Source organism: Bos taurus, chromosome 22 (genome assembly GCF_002263795.3).
Source record: "Bos taurus isolate L1 Dominette 01449 registration number 42190680 breed Hereford chromosome 22, ARS-UCD2.0, whole genome shotgun sequence".
Classification (NCBI taxonomy): domain Eukaryota; kingdom Metazoa; phylum Chordata; class Mammalia; order Artiodactyla; family Bovidae; genus Bos; species Bos taurus.
The window spans coordinates 37,440,330-37,462,393 of record NC_037349.1 but is presented as its reverse complement, the minus strand read 5'-3'; the positions used below and the strand labels follow the sequence as shown (position 1 = coordinate 37,462,393).

General features: G+C 43.8%; 1 protein-coding gene across 14 annotated transcripts in view; it reads left to right on the top strand.

Moving 5' to 3' along the window:
* The window catches only part of ATXN7 (ataxin 7), a 167,943-nt gene that overhangs the window by 142,005 nt on the left and 3,874 nt on the right, over positions 1 to 22,064 (top strand). For 11 of the 14 annotated variants that reach the window (XM_059880155.1, XM_059880157.1, XM_024983197.2 and 8 more), the window contains 2 exons: positions 1,198 to 1,325; positions 21,283 to 21,420. The gene's annotated coding sequence lies outside the window, so the exon portion shown is untranslated. Of the gene's footprint in view, positions 1 to 1,197; positions 1,326 to 18,478; positions 18,547 to 21,257; positions 21,421 to 22,064 lie in introns of all 14 variants that reach the window. The other 3 variants (XM_059880152.1, XM_059880151.1, XM_059880148.1) reach the window with 3 other exon arrangements.

The window sequence follows — 22,064 nt, the reverse complement described above, 5'->3', positions numbered from 1 at the left end:
GGTTCATGGGGTTGCAAAGAGTCAGACACGACTGAGTGATTGAACTGAACTGAGAGTCCTCAAAAACCTAGTATAGAGTTTTATCAGTACTAATAATCCCAGTGATTGCAGAGGCTCTTTGGAAAAGCAGATCTCTGGTAACTTCCTAAAGAGAGGGTTGCTACAGTTGTCAGGGCGCCACCTGTTGGTAAGACTAGGTGATCATTCCCACAAGGCGGTGTCAGGATGTATGATACATAATTGCTGGAATGAAGGCTGACTCATCACTTGCTAGTTGTGCCTTCTATTTCTCACATCCAGTGTACACAGGGTAGATTATGCCATTACAAGAGATTTCTGAACGACAGGACGTCACCTTCCCCCTTGACCATGTACTTCAGGGTTATAATGGCCTGGACTGAACTGACATGCATTCTTTATAATTTTTTTATCACTCTTTTTCAAAGCATTTTTAAAATTTTTAATTGAAGGATAATTGCTTTACAATGTTCTGTTGATTTCCGCCATATGTCAACATGAATCAGCCAAAGGTCTACATATGCCCCTTCCCTCCTGAACCTGCCTCCCGCCCCATCCCACCCCTCTAGGTTGTCACAGCCCACAAGGCTGAGCTCCCCGCATTATACAGCAGATTCCCACTGACTGTCTCTTTTGCTTCTGGTCACGTGTATGTCTCCATGCTACTTTCTCAGTTCATCCCTCCCTCTCCTTCCCGCACTGTGTCCGCAAGTCTGTTCTCTGTGTCTGCATCTCCATTGTTGCCCTGCAAGTAGGTTCATCAGGACTGTCTTTCTAGATTTCTCATATATGCATTAATATATGCTATTTGTTTTTTTCTGACTTACTACTGTATGTAATAGGCTGTCCATTCATCCACGTCACTAGAACTGACTCAAATGCATTGCCTTTTATGACTGAGTAATATCCCATTGTATGTATGTACCACACTTTCTTTATCCATTCGGACATCTAGGTTGCGTCCATGTCCTGGCTATTGTAAACAGTGCTGCAGTGAACACTGGGGTACGTGTGCCTTTTACCATTGTGATCTCAGAGCACGTGCCCAGTAGTGAGATTTCCTGGTCATATGGTAGTTTTATTCCCAGTTTTTAAAGGTCTGTCCATGTTGTTCCCCATGGTGGCTGTATCCGTTTACATTCCCACCAACAGCGTGTCACGCGTTGCTCATATTTGTAGGTCTTCAAAAATGGAAGAACAGTGTACGCCTGCGACTCTCTGCCTTCAAAGCCCAAACCAGTGATTATTGGAGCATTTCATGTATTCACACAGGAATGTAACTTCATTTCCCCATAGCTGCTTTGAAGGTAAGAGGTTTGTCATTAACAACTGTGAGTTTTTGGAGCATTACGAACATGCAGGATTACAACAGCCTCCTGTCTTTTCATCCTGAAATCAAGGACCGATGTCAAGTGTCAACTCCTAATCATCTTCAAAAACAGGTTCCCCTCCCCACCTTTTTTTTTGTTCAGTAGTTTTTTAAATTGCACCTTTTTCCTTTTTTAAATTGAAGTACATTTACAATGTTGTGCCAGTCTCCCTGTGTAGCAGTGACTCAGTTTTACACATACACATTCCTTTTAGGTAATCTTTTCTGTTATGGTTTATCCCAGCAGACTGAATATAGTTCCCCATGCTGTACAATCGGATCTTGGCGTTTATTCATTCTGAATGTAATACTTTGCGTCTCCTAACCACAAGTCCTCACTACATCATCTCCCATCTCTCAACCGTGGCAACCAGAAGCCTAGTCTCTCTGTCTGTGAGTCTGTTTCTGTTCTGTTGATGGGTTCACTTGTGCCGTATTGTGGATTCCACGTGTGAATAATATAATCCTTTATTTGTCTTTCCCATTGGGAATTACTTCACATAGTATGGTAATGTCCAGTCGCATTCATGGAGCTGCAGCAGCATTATTATGTTCCTTTACAGGCTTAGTCATCCTCCACTGTATATACACCACCGTCTGAAGGTGGGCGCTGGTTGCTTCTAGGTCTTGGCTGTGTAAATACTGCTACAGTGAATACTGTGGTGCCTGTGTCTTTTCGAATTATGTTCTCTCTCCACTGAGAGGCCCAGGAGTGAGACGACTGGATTATGTTGTAGCTCCATTTTTAGTTCTTTGCTGCTGCCAAGTCGCTTCAGTCGTGTCTGACTCTGTGACCCCATAGACGGCAGCCCACCAGGCTCCCCTGTCCCTGGGATTCTCCAGGCAAGAACACTGGAGTGGGTTGTCATTCCCTTCTCCAGTGTGTGAAATTGAAGTCGCTCAGCTGTGTCCGACTCTTAGCGACCCCATGGACTGCAGCCTTCCAGGCTCCTCCGTCCATGGGATTTTGCAGGCAAGAGTACCGGAGTGGGGTGCCATTGCCTTCTCCATTTTAGTTCTTTAAGGAAGCCTTATACCATCATAAATAAATGGAAGTTGCTCAGTGATGTCCGACTCTGCAACCTATGGACTATGGGATTCTCCAGGCCAGAATACTGGGGTGGGTAGCCTTCCCTTCTCCAGGGGATCTTCCCAACCCAGGGATTGAACCCAGGTCTCTTGCATTGCAGACAGATTCTTTACCAGCTGAGCCACGAGGGAAGCCTGTTATCCATCATGGCTGTTACCAATTGACATTCTTTGAAATGGCATAAGAGGGTTATCTTTTCTCCAGGCCATCTCTGACATTTAACATTGGTAGTCTTTTTGACGATGGCCAATCTGAGTGGTGGGAGGTGATACTTCGTTACAGTTTTAATTTGCAGTTCTCCAAAGGTAACTGACTTGGAGCCTCTTTTCATATGCCTTCCAAATAAAAGGAAAGCAACAATAACAAAAAACAATCTGCAGTAAATTGAACTCTTAAAGGTTCACCATGTTTTGCGCTGGTGTTGAGTTATCTACCTAAGGACATGCTTAAGGAAGGATGTCCATCACACCCCATGTGCTCAGTCACTTCAGTCATGGTGAACTCTCTGTGACCCAGCGCACTGTAGCCCTGCAGACTCCTCTGTCCATGGGGTTCTACAGACAAAAATGGATCGCCTCCTCTCCTCCAGGGGATCATCCTGACCTAGGAATGGAGCCATATCTCATGCGTCTCGGGAACTGCAGGCGAATTCTTTATCCACCGAGCCACCAGGAAAACCCTTACCCCGCAAAGGCCTTGCAATTTGAAGTGCTACTAAACATTCGTTTTTAAGTTGTTCTTATGGGAAGAATCGACAAGGCAGCGTAACTTTCTCAGGCCACTTTCGAATTTCTTGGCAACCGGAGCCCTAGAGAAAAGTCATGTTCCTGGGTTGTAGATGAGAGTGGAATGTGCCAGGGCTCAGGCCTCCTTACATCTTTCTCCGAATCAGCCTCAGACAAAGCCCAAGCCTGCACAGAAGGCAGTGCTGGGGAGGCCCTGGTAGTCAGGTAGGGAGATGCTGAAGTAGGAGGCTGAGGTGGGGACCCACCTCGGGGAGACTGGACAGCACGTGCCTATTCAGAGCTCTCTCAGCCTAGAGGGTCCACTGGTTTTTGAACACATCATGCACACTGTGGTTGAGCTGTGGAGCAGTCTGCCTGGATCTGGAGTGTGGGGTCCAATCCCCCACGGACCAGGCTCTCCAGGTCCAAGGAGGGCATCTTTTTGGCACATCATCCCCAGCTCCCTCAGCTCCAGCTCAGTCTGGCCTTGGGTCCCAAGTCTGCTCAGGCTTCTGTGGTTTGAAAGCAGCCCAGGGTCCCCAGGCCTGAGCGGAAGACCGTTCAGTTTGGTTTGTTTTGAAAGTTAATTTTTCTTGCATGGTGATACAGTTCATTTCCAGTGCCATGTGTGTTTTAGGTGTAGTCACCTGATTCAGTTACACCTGTTTGTAATTACAGGCTGCTTAGAATTCCCGGTGCTAAAGGCTAGGTCCCTGTGGATTATTTATTGGATTATTTATTGTATGTATATGACTGTCCATATGATAATCCCTACTTCCTAATTTACAAAACTGAATTTATTTATTTATTATCAGTTTTTAGATTGTACCCAATGGAGTTAAACAGCTGTCCTTCTCTGACTGACCTCCCTTAGGATCATCATCAGCATGTCTGTTCATGTTGCTGGAAAAGACTTTTTCATACTTTTTGATTGCTGCATCATTTGCCAGTGAATATATGCATATGAGTGTGTGTGTGTGTGTGTGTACCACGTGTTTATCCATCTCTGAAAGTGGATACTGTGTGTGCATGCAGTCTTCAGTTCAGTTCAGTTGCTTGCTCGTGTCCGACTCTTTGCGACCCCATGGACTGCAGCACACCAGGCTTCCCTGTCCATCACCAACTCCTGGAGCTTGCTCAAACTCACGTCCATTGAGTTGGTGATGCCATCCAACCATCTCATCCTCTGTTGTCCCCTTCTCCTCCCACCTTCAGTCATTCCCAGCATCAGGGTCTTTTCATTTTTTTTTTTTTTATTCTTAAATTTAATAATTTTAAAACATGTGTTCCCCATCCTGAACCCTCCTCACTCCTCCCTCCCCATACCATCCCTCTGGGTCGTCCCAGTGCACCAGCCCCAAGCATCCAGCATCGTGCATTGAACCTGGACTGGCATCTCGTTTCATACATGACATTTCACATGTTTCAATGCCATTCTCCCAAATCTTCCCACCCTCTCCCTCTCCCACAGAGTCCATAAGCCTGTTTTATACATCAGTGTCTCTTTTGCTGTCTCGTATACAGGGTTATCGTTACCATCTTTCTAAATTCCATATATATGCGTTAGTATACTGTATTGGTGTTTTTCCTTCTGGCTTACTTCACTCTGTATAATAGGCTCCAGTTTCATCCACCTCATTAGAACTGATTCAAATGTATTCTTTTTAATGGCTGAGTAATACTCCATTGTGTATATGTACCACAGCTTTCTTATCCATGCATCTGCTGATGGACATCTAGGTTGCTTCCATGTCCTAGCTATTATAAACAGTGCTGCGATGAACATTGGGGTATACGTGTCTCTTTCCCTTCTGGTTTCCTCAGTGTGTATGCCCAGCAGTGGGATTGCTGGATCATAAGGCAGTTCTATTTCCAGTTTTTTAAGGAATCTCCACACTGTTCTCCATAGTGGCTGTACTAGTTTGCATTCCCACCAACAGTGTAAGAGGGTTCCCTTTTCTCCACACCCTCTCCAGCATTTATTATTTGTAGACTTTTGGGTCGCAGCCATTCTGACTGGTGTGAAATGATATCTCATAATGGTTTTGATTTGCATTTCTCTGATAATGAGTGATGTTGAGCATCTTTTCATGTGTTTGTTAGCCATCTGTATGTCTTCTTTGGAGAAATGTCTATTTAGATCTTTGGCCCATTTTTTGATTGGGTCATTTATTTTTCTGGAGTTGAGTTGAAGGAGTTGCTTGTATATTTTTGAGATTAGTTGTTTGTCGGTTGCTTCATTTGCTATTATTTTCTCCCATTCTAATAGTTTCCTTTGATGTGCAGAAGCTTTTAAGTTTAATTAGGTCCCATTTGTTTATTTTTGCTTTTATTTCCAATATTCTGGGAGGTGGGTCATAGAGGATCCTGCTGTGATGTATGTCAGAGAGTGTTTTGCCTATGTTCTCCTCTAGGAGTTTTATAGTTTCTGGTCTTACGTTGAGATCTTTAATCCATTTTGAGTTTATTTTTGTATATGGTGTTAGAAAGTGTTCTAGTTTCATTCTTTTACAAGTGGTTGACCAGATTTCCCAGCACCACTTGTTAAAGAGATTGTCTTTAATCCATTGTATATTCTTGCCTCCTTTGTCAAAGATAAGGTGTCCATATGTGCGTGGATTTATCTCTGGGCTTTCTATTTTGTTCCATTGATCTGTATTTCTGTCTTTGTGCCCGTACCATACTGTCTTGATAACTGTGGCTTTGTAGTAGAGCCTGAAGTCAGGTAGGTTGATTCCTCCAGTTCCATTTTTCTTTCTCAAGATCGCTTTGGCTATTCGAGGTTTTTTGTATTTCCATACAAATTGTGAAATTATTTGTTCTAGCTCTGTGAAGAATACTGTTGGTAGCTTGATAGGGATTGCATTGAATCTATAAATTGCTTTGGGTAGTATACTCATTTTCACTATATTGATTCTTCCAATCCATGAACATGGTATATTTCTCCATCTATTAGTGTCCTCTTTGATTTCTTTCACCAGTGTTTTATAGTTTTCTATATATAGGTCTTTAGTTTCTTTAGGTAGATATATTCCTAAGTATTTTATTCTTTCCGTTGCAATGGTGAATGGAATTGTTTCCTTAATTTCTCTTTCTGTTTTCTCATTATTAGTGTATAGGAATGCAAGGGATTTCTGTGTGTTGATTTTATATCCTGCAACTTTACTATAATCATTGATTAGTTCTAGTAATTTTCTGGTGGAGTCTTTAGGGTTTTCTATGTAGAGGATCATGTCATCTGCAAATAGTGAGAGTTTTACTTCTTCTTTTCCAATTTGGATTCCTTTTATTTCTTTTTCTGCTCTGATTGCTGTGGCCAAAACTTCCAAAACTATGTTGAATAGTAATGGTGAAAGTGGGCACCCTTGTCTTGTTCCTGACTTTAGAGGAAATGCTTTCAATTTTTCACCATTGAGGATAATGTTTGTTGTGGGTTTGTCATATATAGCTTTTATTATGTTGAGGTATGTTCCTTCTATTCCTGCTTTCTGGAGAGTTTTTATCATAAATGGGTGTTGAATTTTGTCAAAGGCTTTCTCTGCATCTATTGAGATAATCATATGGTTTTTGTTTTTCAATTTGTTAATGTGGTGTATTACATTGATTGATTTGCGGATATTGAAGAATCCTTGCATCCCTGGGATAAAGCCCACTTGGTCATGGTGTATGATCTTTTTAATGTGTTGTTGGATTCTGATTGCTAGAATTTTGTTAAGGATTTTTGCATCTATGTTCATCAGTGATATTGGCCTGTAGTTTTCTTTTTTTGTGGGATCTTTGTCAGGTTTTGGTATCAGGGTGATGGTGGCCTCATAGAATGAGTTTGGAAGTTTACCTTCCTCTGCAATTTTCTGGAAGAGTTTGAGCAGGATAGGTGTTAGCTCTTCTCTAAATTTTTGGTAGAATTCAGCTGTGAAGCCGTCTGGACCTGGGCTTTTGTTTGCTGGAAGATTTTTGATTACAGTTTCAATTTCCGTGCTTGTGATGGGTCTGTTAAGGTTTTCTATTTCTTCCTGGTCGAGTTTTGGAAAGTTGTACTTTTCTAAGAATTTGTCCATTTCTTCCACGTTGTCCATTTTATTGGCATATAATTGTTGATAATAGTCTCTTATAATCCTTTGTATTTCTGTGTTGTCTGTTGTGATCTCTCCATTTTCGTTTCTAATTTTATTGATTTGATTTTTCTCCCTTTGTTTCTTGATGAGTCTGGCTAATGGTTTATCAATTTTATTTGTCCTTTCAAAGAACCAGCTTTTGGCTTTGTTGATTTTTGCTATGGTCTCTTTTGTTTCTTTTGCATTTATTTCTGCTCTAATTTTTAAGATTTCTTTCCTTCTACTAACCCTGGGGTTCTTCATTTCTTCCTTTTCTAGTTGCTTTAGGTGTAGAGTTAGGTTATTTATTTGACTTTTTTCTTGTTTCTTGAGGTATGCCTGTATTGCTATGAACTTTCCCCTTAGGACTGCTTTTACTGTGTCCCACAGGTTTTGGGTTGTTGTGTTTTCATTTTCATTCGTTTCTATGCAAATTTTGATTTCTTTTTTGATTTCTTCTGTGATTTGTTGGTTATTCAGCAGGGTGTTGTTCATCCTCCATATGTTGGAATTTTTAATAGTTTTTCTCCTGTAATTGAGATCTAATCTTACTGCATTGTGGTCAGAAAAGATGCTTGGAATGATTTCTATTTTTTTGAATATACAAGGCTAGCTTTATGACCCAGGATGTGATCTATCCTGGAGAAGGTTCCATGTGCGCTTGAGAAAAAGGTGAAATTCATTGTTTTGGGATGAAATGTCCTATAGATATCAATTAGGTCTAACTGGTCTATTGTATCGTTTAAAGTTTGTGTTTCCTTGTTAATTTTCTGTTTAGTTGATCTATCCATAGGTGTGAGTGGGGTATTAAAATCTCCCACTATTATTGTGTTATTGTTAATTTCTCCTTTCATACTTGTTAGCATTTGTCTTACATACTGCGGTGCTCCCGTGTTGGGTGCATATATATTTATAATTGTTATATCTTCTTCTTGGATTGATCCTTTGATCATTATGTAGTGACGTTCTTTGTCTCTTTTCACAGCCTTTGTTTCAAAGTCTATTTTATCTGATATGAGTAATGCTACTCCTGCTTTCTTTTGGTCCCTATTTACATGGAAAATCTTTTTCCAGCCCTTCACTTTCAGTCTGTATGTGTCCCCTGTTTTGAGGTGGGTCTCCTGTAGACAACATATGTAGGGGTCTTGTTTTTGTATCCATTCAGCCAGTCTTTGTCTTTTGGTTGGGGCATTCAACCCATTTACATTTAAGGTAATTACTGATAAGTATGATCCCATTGCCATTTACTTTATTGTTTGGGGTTCAAATTTATACACCATTTTTGTGTTTCCTGTCTAGAGAATATCCTTTAGTATTTGTTGGAGAGCTGGTTTGGTGGTGCAGAATTCTCTCAGCTTTTGCTTGTCTGAGAAGCTTTTGATTTCTCCTTCATACTTGAATGAAATCCTTGCTGGGTACAATAATCTGGGCTGTAGGTTATTTTCTTTCATCATTTTAAGTATGTCTTGCCATTCCCTCCTGGCTTGAAGAGTTTCTATTGAAAGATCAGCTGTTATCCTTATGGGAATTCCCTTGTGTGTTATTTGTTGTTTTTCCCTTGCTGCTTTTAATATTTGTTCTTTGTGTTTGATCTTTGTTAATTTGATTAATATGTGTCTTGGGGTGTTTTGCCTTGGGTTTATCCTGTTTGGGACTCTCTGGGTTTCTTGGACTTGGGTGATTATTTCCTTCCCCATTTTAGGGAAGTTTTCAACTATTATCTCCTCAAGTATTTTCTCATGGTCTTTCTTTTTGTCTTCTTCTTCTGGAACCCCTATGATTCGAATGTTGTAGCGTTTAATATTGTCCTGGAGGTCTCTGAGATTGTCCTCATTTCTTTTAATTAGTTTTTCTTTTATTCTCTCTGATTCATTTATTTCTACCATTCTATCTTCTAATTCACTAATCCTATCTTCTGCCTCTGTTATTCTACTATTTGTTGCCTCCAGAGTGTTTTTAATTTCATTTATTGCATTATTCATTATATATTGACTCTTTTTTATTTCTTCTAGGTCCTTGTTAAACCTTTCTTGCATCTTCTCAATCCTTGTCTCCAAGCTATTTATCTGTGATTCCATTTTAATTTCAAGATTTTGGATCAATAGTCTTTTCAAATGAGTCAGTTCTTCGCATGAGATGGCCAAAGTATTGGAGTTTCAGCTTTAGCATCAGTCCTTCCAATAAGTATTCAGGACTGATTTCCTTTAGGATGGACCGGTTGGATCTCCTTGCAGTCCAAGGGACTCTCAAGAGTCTTCTGCAATACCACAGTTCAAAAGCATCAATTCTTCGGCACTCAGCTTTCTTTATAGTCCAACTCTCACATCTATACCTGACTACTGGAAAAACCGTAGCTTTGACTAGATGGACCTTTGTTGGCAAAATGATGCGGTCTTGGGGTGTGATAAATATCAGTGCAGTGAGCACTGGAGCATAGGTGTCTTATCAGATGGTCTGTTATCCACATGCAGAGGCCTAGCATTGAGAAGGCCAGAGATTGTGGTAGCTCCCATTTAGTTTTTGGAGGGACCTTCCTCCTGTTCTGTGTCCTGGCTGTTCCCAGTTGTTGTTACCCAAAGAAAATATGAAAGGGTTCTGGTTTCTCCAGGCCCTCTGCAGCATTTATTGTTGGTGGTGTTTTTGTGAATGACTGTTGTGCGTGGTGGGAGGTGGTACCTCATTGTAGTTTTGATGTGCTGCTGCTGCTGCTAAGTCACTTCAGTCGTGTCCGACTCTGTGTGACCCCATAGACGGCAGCCCACCAGGCTCCCCCGTCCCTGGGATTCTCCAGGCAAGAACACTGGAGTGGGTTGCCATTTCCTTCTCCAATGCATGAAAGTGAAGTCGCTCAGTCATGTCAGACTCTCAGCGACCCCATGGACTGCAGCCTACCGGGCTCCTCAGTACACGGGATTTTCCAGGCAAGAGTACTAGAGTGGGGTGCCATCGCCTTCTCCAAGTTTTGATGTGCAGTTCTCCATTAATGAGTGATCTGGAGCCTGTTTCCTGTGCTTTAAGGTGACCTCTTGAGATTGTCTTCTTGAAGGTTCCCTTTGTTTTGATATGCTCTCCGATTACCCATCCCAGCACATTGCTTGAGGAGAGGGGTCTCTACAGCCCCACAAGCTTTGTGAGTTTGAAGTGCTCTAAAACACTGATTTTTAAGCTGTTGTTACCAGAAGTGCCCACAAGGCGGCAGCACTTTCTCAGGCCCATTAGAAGGCCTGCCGTCTTGTGGACACTTTCCTTATGGCTCAGCTGGTAAAGAATCTGCCTGCAATGTGGGAGACCTGGGTTTGATCCCTGGGTTGGGAAGATCCCCTGGAGAAGGGAAAGGCTACCCACTCCAGTATTCTGGCCTGAATAATTCCATGGACTGTATAGACCATGGGGTCCCAAAGAGACACGACTGAGCAACTTTAACTGGCAGCCAGAGCCCTAGAGACAAGTTGTGTTTCTGGGTTGTAGATGAATGGAATGTGCCAGGGCCTGGGTCTCCGTACATCTTCCCCTCTATCTGTACCACCCAGACAAATCCCAAGCCTATGAAGAAGGCAATTCGGGGATGCTGTGGTAGCCACTTGGGGACATGCCGAGGTAAGAGGCTGTGCTGGGAGCCCATCTCAGGGAGACTGGAACCAGCAGCCTATTTGGAGCACTCTCTGCCTAGAGGGTCCACCGTTTGTGGGGTGTACTAGGCTTGGCTGAGCTGTGGGACAGCCTGCCTGGATCTCTAGTGTGAAATCCCTTCACCATGGTCCAGGCACTCCAGGTTTGAGGAGGGCTTCCTTCTGGTACACCATCCCCAGCGGCCTCAGCTCCTGCCCAATCCGGCCTTGAGTCCCGGGGCACTCAGGCTCCTGGACTGTTAGAGCCGAGGGGCCCCTTGACTGGGTGGAACACCGTCATATTTGGTTTCTTTTGAAAGTTCCTGTTTCTTGCATGTGGATGCAGTTCATTTGCAGTGTCCTGTTTCCTTTGGGCGTACAGCCGCTGGGTTCACTTATGCATAAATGTCTTGCTCTTGGAACTGTTTTTCTGGGTAGAGAGTTAGAGGCTGCAGAGTAGAAACCCATGTACAATATGCTAGTCCTTGTGCATTTTTTATTGGATGTATATGACTGTCCCTCTGTCAGTCCCAAGCTTGTAATTTATAAAACTTGGTTAATAAATGTGATCATTGGTATCAACTTTCTCATTGTACCCAATGGAGTTTTCTTAGGCAACTGTTCCTTGTCTGACTAGCTACCATTAGGATCATCAAAATGTCTGTTCATCTTGCTAGAGAAGGTATTTTGCATACTTTTTGATTGCTGTGTCATATGCCAGTGAATATGTGTATATGAATATGTGTGTGTGTATATATATGTGTGTATCATGTGTTTATCCATCCATCTCTGAAAATGAGCTCTCTGTGTGCATGCAGTCTTAGGCTGATAAATATTGGTGCGGTGGATGCTGGGGAGTAGGTACCTTATCGGATGATCTGTTCTCCACCTGCAGAGTCCCAGCGCTGAGAAGGATAGATACTGTTGTAGCTCCTGTTTACTGTCTGAAGGATGCTCCCTCCTGTTCATTGTCCTCGCTGGCCCCAGTTGATATTTCCCGAAGCAGATGTGGGAGGGCTCTGGTTTCTCCAGCCCCTCCTCAACACTTATTATCTGTAGTGTTTTTGTGAATGACGGTTGTGAGTGGTGGGAGGTGGTACTCATTATGATTTTGATGTGCAATTTTCTACTAATTAACGATGTGGAGCCTGTTTCTTGTTCTCCCCAGACAAGCAAGCAAACAAAAACACTATTGTGCCTTAAAGTGAGCTCTTGAGATTGTCTTCTTGAAGGTTCCCTTTGTTTCGATATGCTCTCCGATTATCCACCCCAAAGCATTGTTTCAGGAGAGGTGTCCCTACAGCCCCACACTTCAAAATTTGTGAATTTGAAGTGCTCTGAAGCATTTATTTTTAAGCTGTTGTTACTAGAAGTGTCCACAAGGCGGCAGCACTTTGTCAGGGCCATTTGATGTTTTCCTGGCAACCAGAGCCCTAGAGAAAAGTCATGTTCCTGGGTTGTAGATGAGTGGAATGTGCCAGGGCCTGGGTCTCTTTACGTCTTCTCCCTTATCTGCACCACCCCAGACAAATTCCAAGCCTGCACAGAACGCGATGCTGGGCATGCTGTGGTAGTCAGGTGGGAGATCCATGGTGTAAGAGGCTGTGGTGGATATCCACCTTGAGGAGACTGGAGACGAGGTGCCTATTCAGAGCTCTCTCTGCCAAGAGGGTCTACCCTTTTGGGCGTACTAGACTTGGTTGAGCTGTGGGACGGCCCACCTGATCTGGAGCGTGGTGTCCCGTGCCCATGGACCCGGGTGTCCAGGTCCGAGGAGGACTTCTTTTGGGCACATCCTCCCCAGCTGCCTCAGCCCCCACCCAGTCCGGCCTTGGTCCCACGGCTACTCAGGCTCCTGGGCTGTGAGGGTGCCCAGGGACCCCAGGACTGAGTGGAAGACCGTTCACGTTTGGGTTCTTCTGAAAGGTAATGTTTCTTGCATGGTGGATAGAACTCATTTCCGGTGTTGTGTTTGTTTTGGGTGTCCGGCCACCTGATTGACTTACGCATAAGTGTCTTCCTCTTGGAACTGTTCTGCCCTGTAGATAGAGGCTGCTGAGTAGAATTCCCTCTGCTGTATGCTAGGTCCTTGCACATTTTTATTGTACGTATATGACTGTGACTCTGTTAATATCAAGCTTCTAACTTATAAAACTCAGGTGATAAATGTGGTCATAGGTATGAACTTTTAGATTGCACTCAATGGAGTTTTGTTAGGCAGTTGTTCTTACTCTGACTAGCTTCCCTTAAGATCATCAGTGTCTGTTCATGTTGCTGGAAAGGCATTTTGCGTGCTTTTTGATTGCTGTGTCATATGCCAGTGAATATATGAATAAGGATGTGTGTGTCTGTGCGTGTGCCACGTGTTCATCCATCTGTCTCTGAAAATGGACACTGTGTGTGCATGCAGTCCTGGCCTGAGATAAATATTGGTGCGGTGAACTCTGGAGTGTAGGTGTCTTTGTGGGTGACACGTTCTCCGCCTGTGCAGTCCCAGCATTGAGAAGAATACATAATGTGATAGGTCCTGTTAAGTGTTTGGCAGAAGCTCCCTCCTGTTCTGGGTCCTGGCTTTCTCCAGTTGACAGTTCCCAAAGCAAACGTTGAGGATTGCCGTTTCTCCAGGTCCTCTCCAGCTGTGTCTGTAGTCTTTAGTGAATGAGCATTCTGAGTGGTAGGAGGTGGTACCTGATTAATAGTTTTGATGTGTGGTTCTCTGTTAATTAGCAATCTTGAGCCTGTATCCTGTGCTTTCCAAGCAAAAGAAAAAAAGAAACATTAATATGCCTTAAAGTGACCTCTTGAGATTGTCTTCTTGAAGGTTCCCTTTATTTTGATATGCTCTCTGATTACCCACCCAGCACACTGCTTCAGGAGAGGTGTCCCTACATCCCCGCAGTGTAGTTCACTCAGTCGTGTCCAACTCTTTACAACCCCATGGACTGCAGCACAGGAGGCTTCCCTGTCCATCACCAACTCCCAGAGCCTGCTCAAGTTCATGTCCATCGAGTCACTGATGCTATCCAACCATCTCATCCTCTGCCATCCCCTTCTCCTCCTGCCTTCAATCTTTCCCAGCATCAGGGTCTTTTCTAATGAGTCAGTTCCTTGCATCAGGTGGCCAAAGTATTGGAGCTTCAGCTTCAACATCAGTCCTTCCAGTGAATATTTAGGACAGATTTCCTTTAGGATGGACTGGTTTGATCTCCTTGCAGTCCAAGGGACTCTCAAGAGTCTTCTCCAACACCACAGTTCAAAAGTATCACTTCTTCGACGCTCAGCCTTCTTCATGGTCCAACTTTCACATCCATACATGACTGCTGGAAAAACCAAAGCTTTGACTACATGTACCTTTGTTGGTAAAGTAATGTCTCTGCTTTTTAACATGCTGTCTAGGTTGGACATAGCTTTTCTTCCAAGGAGCAAGAGTCTTTTAATTTCATGGCTGCAGTCACCATCTGCAGTGACTTTAGAGCCCAAGAAAATAAAGTCTGTCACGGTTTCCATTGTTTCCCAATCTATTTGCTGTGAAGTGATTGGACCGGATGCCGTGGTCTTCATGTTCTGAATGTTGAGTTTTAAGCCAGCTTTTTCACTCTCCTCTTTCACTTTCATCATGAGGCTCTTTAGTTCTTCTTCACTTTCTGCCTTAAGGGTGGTATCATCCGCATATCTGAGGTTATTGGTATTTCTCCCGGCAATCTTGATTCCATCTTGTACTTCATCCAGCCCAGCATTTCACATGATGTACTCTGCATAGAAGTTAAACAAGCAGGGTGGCAATATATAGACTTGACGTACTCCTTTCCCAATTTGGAACCAGTCCATTGTTCCATGTCTGGTTCTAACTGTTCCTTTTTGACCTGCATACAGATTTCTCAGGAAGCAGGTAAGGTGGTCTGGTATTCCCATTTCTTTAAGAATTGTCCACAGTTTGTTGTGATCCACCCAAAGGCATTGGCGTAATCAATGATGCAGAAGTAAATGTTTTTCTTTAATTCTCTTGCTTTTTCTATGATCCAACGGATGTTGGCAATTTGATCTCTGGTTCCTCTGCCTTTTCTAAATCCAGCCTGAACATCTGGAATTTCTTGGTTCACATACTTTTGAAGCCTGGCTTGGAGAATTTTGAGCATTACTTAGAGGCGTGTGAGATGAGTGCATATTTGAAGTGCTCGAAAGCATGAATTTTAAGCTGTTGTTATGAGAAGTGTCCACAAGGTGGCAGCACTTTCTCAGGCCCATTTGAGGTTTTCCTGGGAACCCAGGGTCCTAGAGAAAAGTCGTATTCCCTGGTTTTAAATGAGAGTGGAACTTGCCAGGGCTCGAATCTCTTTATGTCTTCCCCCTTTTCTGCACACCCCAGAGAAATCCCAAGCCTACACAGAAGCAGAGCCTGTGATGAGTGGTAGTCAGGTGGGGAGATGCGGAGGGAAGAGGCTGTGGTGGGATCCCACATCTGGGAGACAGGGCCAGGTGCCTGTTCAGAGCTCTCTCTACCTTGAGGGTCCACCATTTTCTGGGCATATGAGGCTTGGCTGAGCTGTGGGACGGGCTGCCTGGATCTTGAGCATGGAGTCCTGTCCTCCAGGGACCAGGCACTGCAGGTCTGAGGAGGGCTCCTTTTGGTACGCCCTTCCCAGCTGCCTCAACTCCAGCTCAGTCCGGCCTTGTGTCCCAAGGGTGCTCAGGCTCCTGGGCTAAGAGAGTGCCCAGGGGCCCCTGGACTGAAGGGAATAATGTTCGTATTTGGTTTCTTTGAAAGTTGTCTTCTAGCATGGTGGATACAAATCATTTCCAGTGTTGCCTTTGGTTAGGATATATAGACACCTTCCCTTATACATGTATGTCTTCTTCTTGGAATTGTTTTTCCCTATAGGTAGGTAGAGGCAGCTGAGTAGAATTCTCTCTGCTATACTTGAAGTCCTTGTACATTATTTATTGGTATATATATGAGTGTCCCTGTATTAATCCCAAGCTTCTAATTACAAAGCTCGGTTGAAAACTGTGTGTTGATATCTGTTTTTAGACTGTACCCTCTAAACTGTACCAGTGGAGTTTACTGAGGCAGTTGTTTCTTCTCTGAGTTGCTTCGCCTGTCGTTAGCGTCTCTGTTCATGTTGCTGGAAAAGGCATTTTGCCTACTTTTTGATCGTGCTGTCCTATGCCAGTGAATGTGTGTATACAGATGTCTGTATGTGTGTCATGTGCCACGTGTTCATCCATCCATCTCTGAAAATGGGCTCTGTGTATGCATGCAGTCTTGGCACGTGATAAATAGCATTGCAGTGAATACAGGTGTGTAGGTGTCTTTTCGGATGATACATTTTCCACCTGCAGAGTCCCAGCATTGCAAAGGCCAGATACTGTGGTAGCTCCTGTTTACTTTTTGAAGGACGCTCCCTGCTGTTTTGTGTCCTGGCTGTTCCCAGTTGACACTTCCCAAAGCAAGTGTGTGACCCTTCTGGTTTCTCGAGGCCCTCTGCAGCATTTATTGTCAGTAGTCTTTTTGTTAATGACCGTTCTGAGTGGTGGGAGATGGTACCTCATAGTTTTGATTGCAGTTCTCTATTCATTAGCGATTTGAAGCCTGTTTCCTGTCCTTTCGATAAAAAAGAAAAGAAGAAAAACCACATTCATGTGCCTTAAAGTAAGCTCTTGAAATTGTCTTCTTGAAACTTCCCTGTGTTTTGATATGCTCTCCAATTACCAACCCCAGCACATTGCTTAAGAAGTGTCCCAGCAGCCCCGCAGACTTGGTGAATTTGAAGTGCTCTAAAGCAGATTTTTAAGCTGTTGTTACTAGAAGTGTCCACAAGCGGGCACCACTTTCTCAGGCTCATACGGGGGGTTCCTGGCAACTAGAGCCCTAGAGAAAAGTCGTGTTCCCTGGTTGTAGATGAGAGTGGAATGTGCCAGGGTTCGGGTCTCATTACATCTTCCCCCTTATCTGCACCACCCAGACAAATGCCAAGCCTCCACAGAAGGCTATGCTGGGGATGCTGTGGAAGCCAGGTGGAGAAAATGCTGTGGTAAGAAACTGTTGTGGGAACCCATCTTGAGGAGACTGGAGACCAGATGCCTAATCAAAGCCCTCTCAGCCTAGAGGGTCCACTTTTTCCAGCATACTGTGCTTTAGTGAGCTGTGGGGTGGCCCAGCTGGATCTGGAGCATGGGGTCCCATCTGCCAGGGACCAGCCACTCCAGGTTCAAGCAGGACTTCGTTTTGGTACCCCCTCCCCAGCTGCCTCAGCTCCAGTTCAGTCCAACCTTGGGTCCCAAGGGTTCTCAGGCTCCTGGGATGTGAGAGTCCAGTGACCCCAGGACTGAGGGGAATACTGTTCACATTTGGTTTTATTTGAAAGTTAATTGTTCTTGCGTGGTGGATACAAGTCTTTTCCAGTGTCATGTTTGTTTGGGGTGTACAGCCACCTAATTCACTTGTACATTTATGTCCTCCTCTTGGAATTGTTTTGCCCTGTAGGTAGGTAGAGACTGCTGAGTAGAATTCCTTCTGCTACACGCTAGGTCCTTTTGGATTATTTATTGTATGTATATGACAGTCCGAATGTTAATCCCAAGCTTCTAATGTACAAAACTTAGTTGATAAATGTGTGCATTGGTTATCAGTTTTCAGCTCTTACCCAGTGGAATTTTCTGAGGCAATTATTCCTTCTCCGACATGCTTCACTTAGGATCATCAGTGTCCATTCATTTGCTGCAAAGACATACTGCATGCTTTTTGATTGCTACATCATATGCCAGTGAATGTGTGTATATGGGTGTGTGTGTGTATGTATGTATGTGACTGTGTGTGTCCCACGTATTTATCACCATCTCTGAAACTGACCTCTAGGTGTGCATGCCGTCTTGGCCTGTGATAGATACTGGTGCAGTGGACACTGGGGTGTGGAGGTCTCTTTTGGATGATCTGTTCTCCACCTGCAGAGGCCCAGCACTGAGATGGCCAGATACTGTGGTAGCTCCTATTTAGTTTTTGAAGGAAGCTCCCTCCTGTTGTATGTCCTGGCTGTTCCCAGTTGACGTTACCCAAAGCAAACGTGGGAGGGTTGTGTTTTCTGAAGGCCCTTTCCATCATTTATTGTTGGTAGTGTTTTTGTGAATGACTGTTCTGAGTGGTGGGAGGTTTTACCTATTTATGGTTTTGATATGCAGTTCTCTATTAATTAGCAGTGTGGGGCCTGTTTCCTGTGCAGTGCAAATAAAATAAAAATTAAACCAATGTGCCTTAAAGTGACCTCTTGAGATTGTCTTCTTGAATGTTCCCCGTGTTTTGATATGCTGTCTGATTACCTTCCCCAGCACATTGCTTGAGGAGAGATGTCCCTACATCCCCACACAGGCTTTGTGATTTGAAGTGCTCCGAAACACTGGTTTTCAACTGTTATTACCAGAAGTGTCCACAAGGCGGCAGCACTTTCTCAGCCCCACTTGAGGATTTCCTAGCATATTCAGAGCCTTAGAGGAAAGTCGTTTTCCTGGGTTGTAGATGACAGTGGAATGTGCCAGGACTTGCTCTCCTTACATCTTCCCTCTTATCTGCACCACCCCAGACAAATCCCAAGCCAGCAACAGAGGTGATCCTGGGGACGCCATGGTAGTCTGGTGTGGAGATGCCAAGGTAAGATGCTGAGGTGGGAACCCACATGGGGGAGACTGAATGGTGTCTGTTCGGAGCTCTCAGCCTAGAGGGTCCACCTTCTTGGGGGGCCTACGAGGCTTGGTTGAGCTGTGGGACAGCCTGCCTGCATTGGAGAGTGGGGTCCCATCCCCTGCGGTCCAGGCACTCTAGATCCAAGGAGGGTGTGTTTTCGGTACCTCCCCCGAAGTTTCTTCATTTCGCTCAGTCTGGCCTTGAGTCCAACGGCTGCTCAGGTTCCCGGGGTGTGACAGCAGTAGAAGGCCCCCAGGCCTGAGAAGAAGACTCTTCACATTTGGTTTCTTTTGAAAGTTAATGTTTCTTGTGTGGTGGATACAGTTCCAGTGTCCAGTTGTTTTGGGTGTACAGCCACGTGATTCACTTCCACATATATGTCTTCCTCTTGGAATTGTCTTGCCCTGAAGGTAGTTAAATGCTACTGAGCAGAACTGCCTGTGCTATATGCTTGGTCTTTGTGCATTATTTATTGTACATATATATGACCATCCCTCTGTGAATCCCAAGTTCCTAATTTACAAAACTCAGTTGAGAAATGTATTCATTGATGTCAACATTTAGGTACCAAATAGAGTTTTCTTAGGCTGTTGGTCCTCTCTGCCTTCCTTCCGTTAGGATATTCATCAGTGTATCCGTTGTTGCTGGAAAAGATAGTTTTCATGCTTTTTTGATTTGTGTGTGTGATTCCAGGGAATATTTGTTTATGCATGAGTGTGTATACGCACTTATATGTGTGATTATGTTTGTTTACCGTGTTTATCCACCCATCTGAAGATGGACACTGTAAGGTGCTTGCAGTTTTGTTGTTACAGGAAGTGTCCACAAGGCGGCAGCATCCCCTCAGGCCCTGCTCTTGTCTTTGGCAACTGGAGCCCTACAAAAGCTCTGCACCTGTAAGAGTGCAGTGTGCCAGGGCTTCTGTCTCATTATCTTTCCCCTTATCCTGCACCCCATACACAGATTCGAAGGCTGCCTCAAGTGTGATGCTGGGGATGCTGTGTTAGTTAGGTGGGGAGATGCTTAGGAGACTATCCATGGGAACCCCACATATTCTGTGTATAAGACTGTGCTTATGTTAATGCCAACCTTGTAATTAAGAAAACTCGGTTTTTAAGTGTGTTCACTGGTACGTCTTTAGATTCTGCACGTAGGAGTTTGCGTTAGGTGTCGGTCCCTCTCTGACTTCCTATACCTAAGAGCATCATCACAGGATGGTCACTTAAGATCATTCACATCACTGGAAAAGGCATTTTGCATGCTTTTTGATTGGTAGGTCGTATTCCAGTGTGTATATATTTGTGTGTGTGTATACATATATATGTTCTATACACACACATCTTTACCACGTTTATCCGTACATCCCTGACCATGAACTCTGTGGTGGCTTGCAGAGGTGGCTGGTGATAAATATCGCTGCAGTGAATGTTGGGATGCAGGTGTCATTTGGAATTACATTTGTTAACTTGGAGAGACTCAAGAGAAACCAGGCAGGAGTGAGAAGGCCAGAGTATGTGGTAGACCTATCTTTAGCTTAAGAATCTCCATGCTGTTTTTTTTTTTCCTTCTGTTAGCAGGTTACATTCGCTGAAAACACAATGGCAGTGTTTCTTTTTCTCCACGCCCTTTGGCTTGACTGACTAGATTTTTTAATGATACCCCTTCTGACTGGCATGAGGTGATACCTCAGCATTTCCATCTGTATTAGTCTAATAGTCTTTTTTGTCCTCCATTCATTTTTCCTTTTGAGAAATGTTAAGGTTTGTCCTCATTTTTTAATTGTGTTGTTTTTGCTGTACAACAGTGGAAGGACTGTAAGTGTACACACACCCCTCCCTCCGACCCCCACTTCCTCCCGAGAAACCCCCCCCGCCCCCCCCGCCCCCGGTGAGCTGGGCCGTCACGCTGCGGCTTCCCGCTGCCTGTGTCGCCCGGGAGCTGCGAGTGTCAGTGCTGCTGTCTCGGTTCATTCAGCCGCCTCTTCTCTCTCTCGTTTCCACAAGCGTGTGCTCCACCTCTGCATCTCTGTTCCCGCCACGCAAATAGTTCCACCAGAAACTTAGTAACACAGTTTTTGACGGTATTTCCTTTCCTAAAAGACTACTAGTAAATTATAGTATCATCTACAGCTCTTCTTTCTCAAAACATTTTTCTCAGTTATTCTGTCGCAGTGTTATCCTAAGAAAGTCCGATGCCAAAATCTTCTGTGCTATTGTATGGAAGATTAAATTTTACTGTGGTGTGGTAAGACTACTCAGTGACTGATTGTCATTGGAATTTGATACTCCAACACAAAGTCTATAGTGTATTCAGAAGTCCAGGTTGGTGTCATGTCATTTTGATGTGTTATTTGCTTTAAGACTCCATTTTGCAATAAATATTTTCAAAGTTAAATATTCATAAGATTGTTCATCCCAGTGGATGCACTTTATACTTGGAGTGCATCATGAATGAGATTATGGTTTATAAAAGTGAGAAGTGTCCAGGTTTGATTAAAAACATTGAGCAAAAGGAAGAAAGCTTACGAGTATTTAAAATGGACTAAACACAGCTGTTCTCTCTGTCCCTTAGCAGGAAACTGTCATTTGATGATAATCTTGTTTTTGTATTGGGATGTGTACCCTTCATGAGTAAAACCTCAAAATTAGGACTTTAGTTCTTTGAATGGCTTCTCCTAGATGAACAGCATCTGCTTACCATCAGCCCCAGGTATACAGTACAGAGAGACGTGCGACCTGGACAGGAAACTCCCAACAGCCGTGGGGCCAGGGGGGTAGAAGAAGCTAACAGGGCAGGAACGGGAGCCTGGCATTAACCTCATCTGTATTACAGCAAAGCTAGGTAAGTGACTTTGAATTGTCTTTTTATTTTTAGATAGCCGCCATGAATTTTTTTCCCAGAAATTTATCGGGTGGTGGGAGGGAGCTGGGGACCGTTGTAGCCTGTAGTTGACCAGTCTGCAAGCTGGAAGCTTCTGGAAGCCTCTCACTGGTCAAAAATCAGAGAAGCAAGGCTCAAAACCATCATCATTCTATGTAGTCTTAGTATATAAAAAACATAAGTGATGAAAAACATCAGTGAGATCACCAGTTTGGAATATAAAATGCAGCTTAAGTGGCCCCGGCAACTATGTGACGGCAGGTTCCTGCTAACACGTGTGGTGATGCCCTAAGAAATACATGTTTGAGTACAGTGTTTTACAGTTTGTAATGTTTTTATGTAAACGAACGTCATAAGCTTGATTTTCTACTGCAGTCTAAAACTGAGGAAACAAGCTGAAGGAAATCTTTCCCTTCAGCATCAGATACCAGCATGAAGAGAGCAGAGATCAGAGTTTGGTTTTCTAGCCGCAGTGTTCAGGGCTATCTGTCCTATACTGTACGGCCTCCAAAACCTGGACTCCCTCACATCAGAATCATATTGCTTATGCACCATAAAGCAAGTTCCCTAGACATTTATCTGCAGGCTTGGTTTTCAGCTTCCCC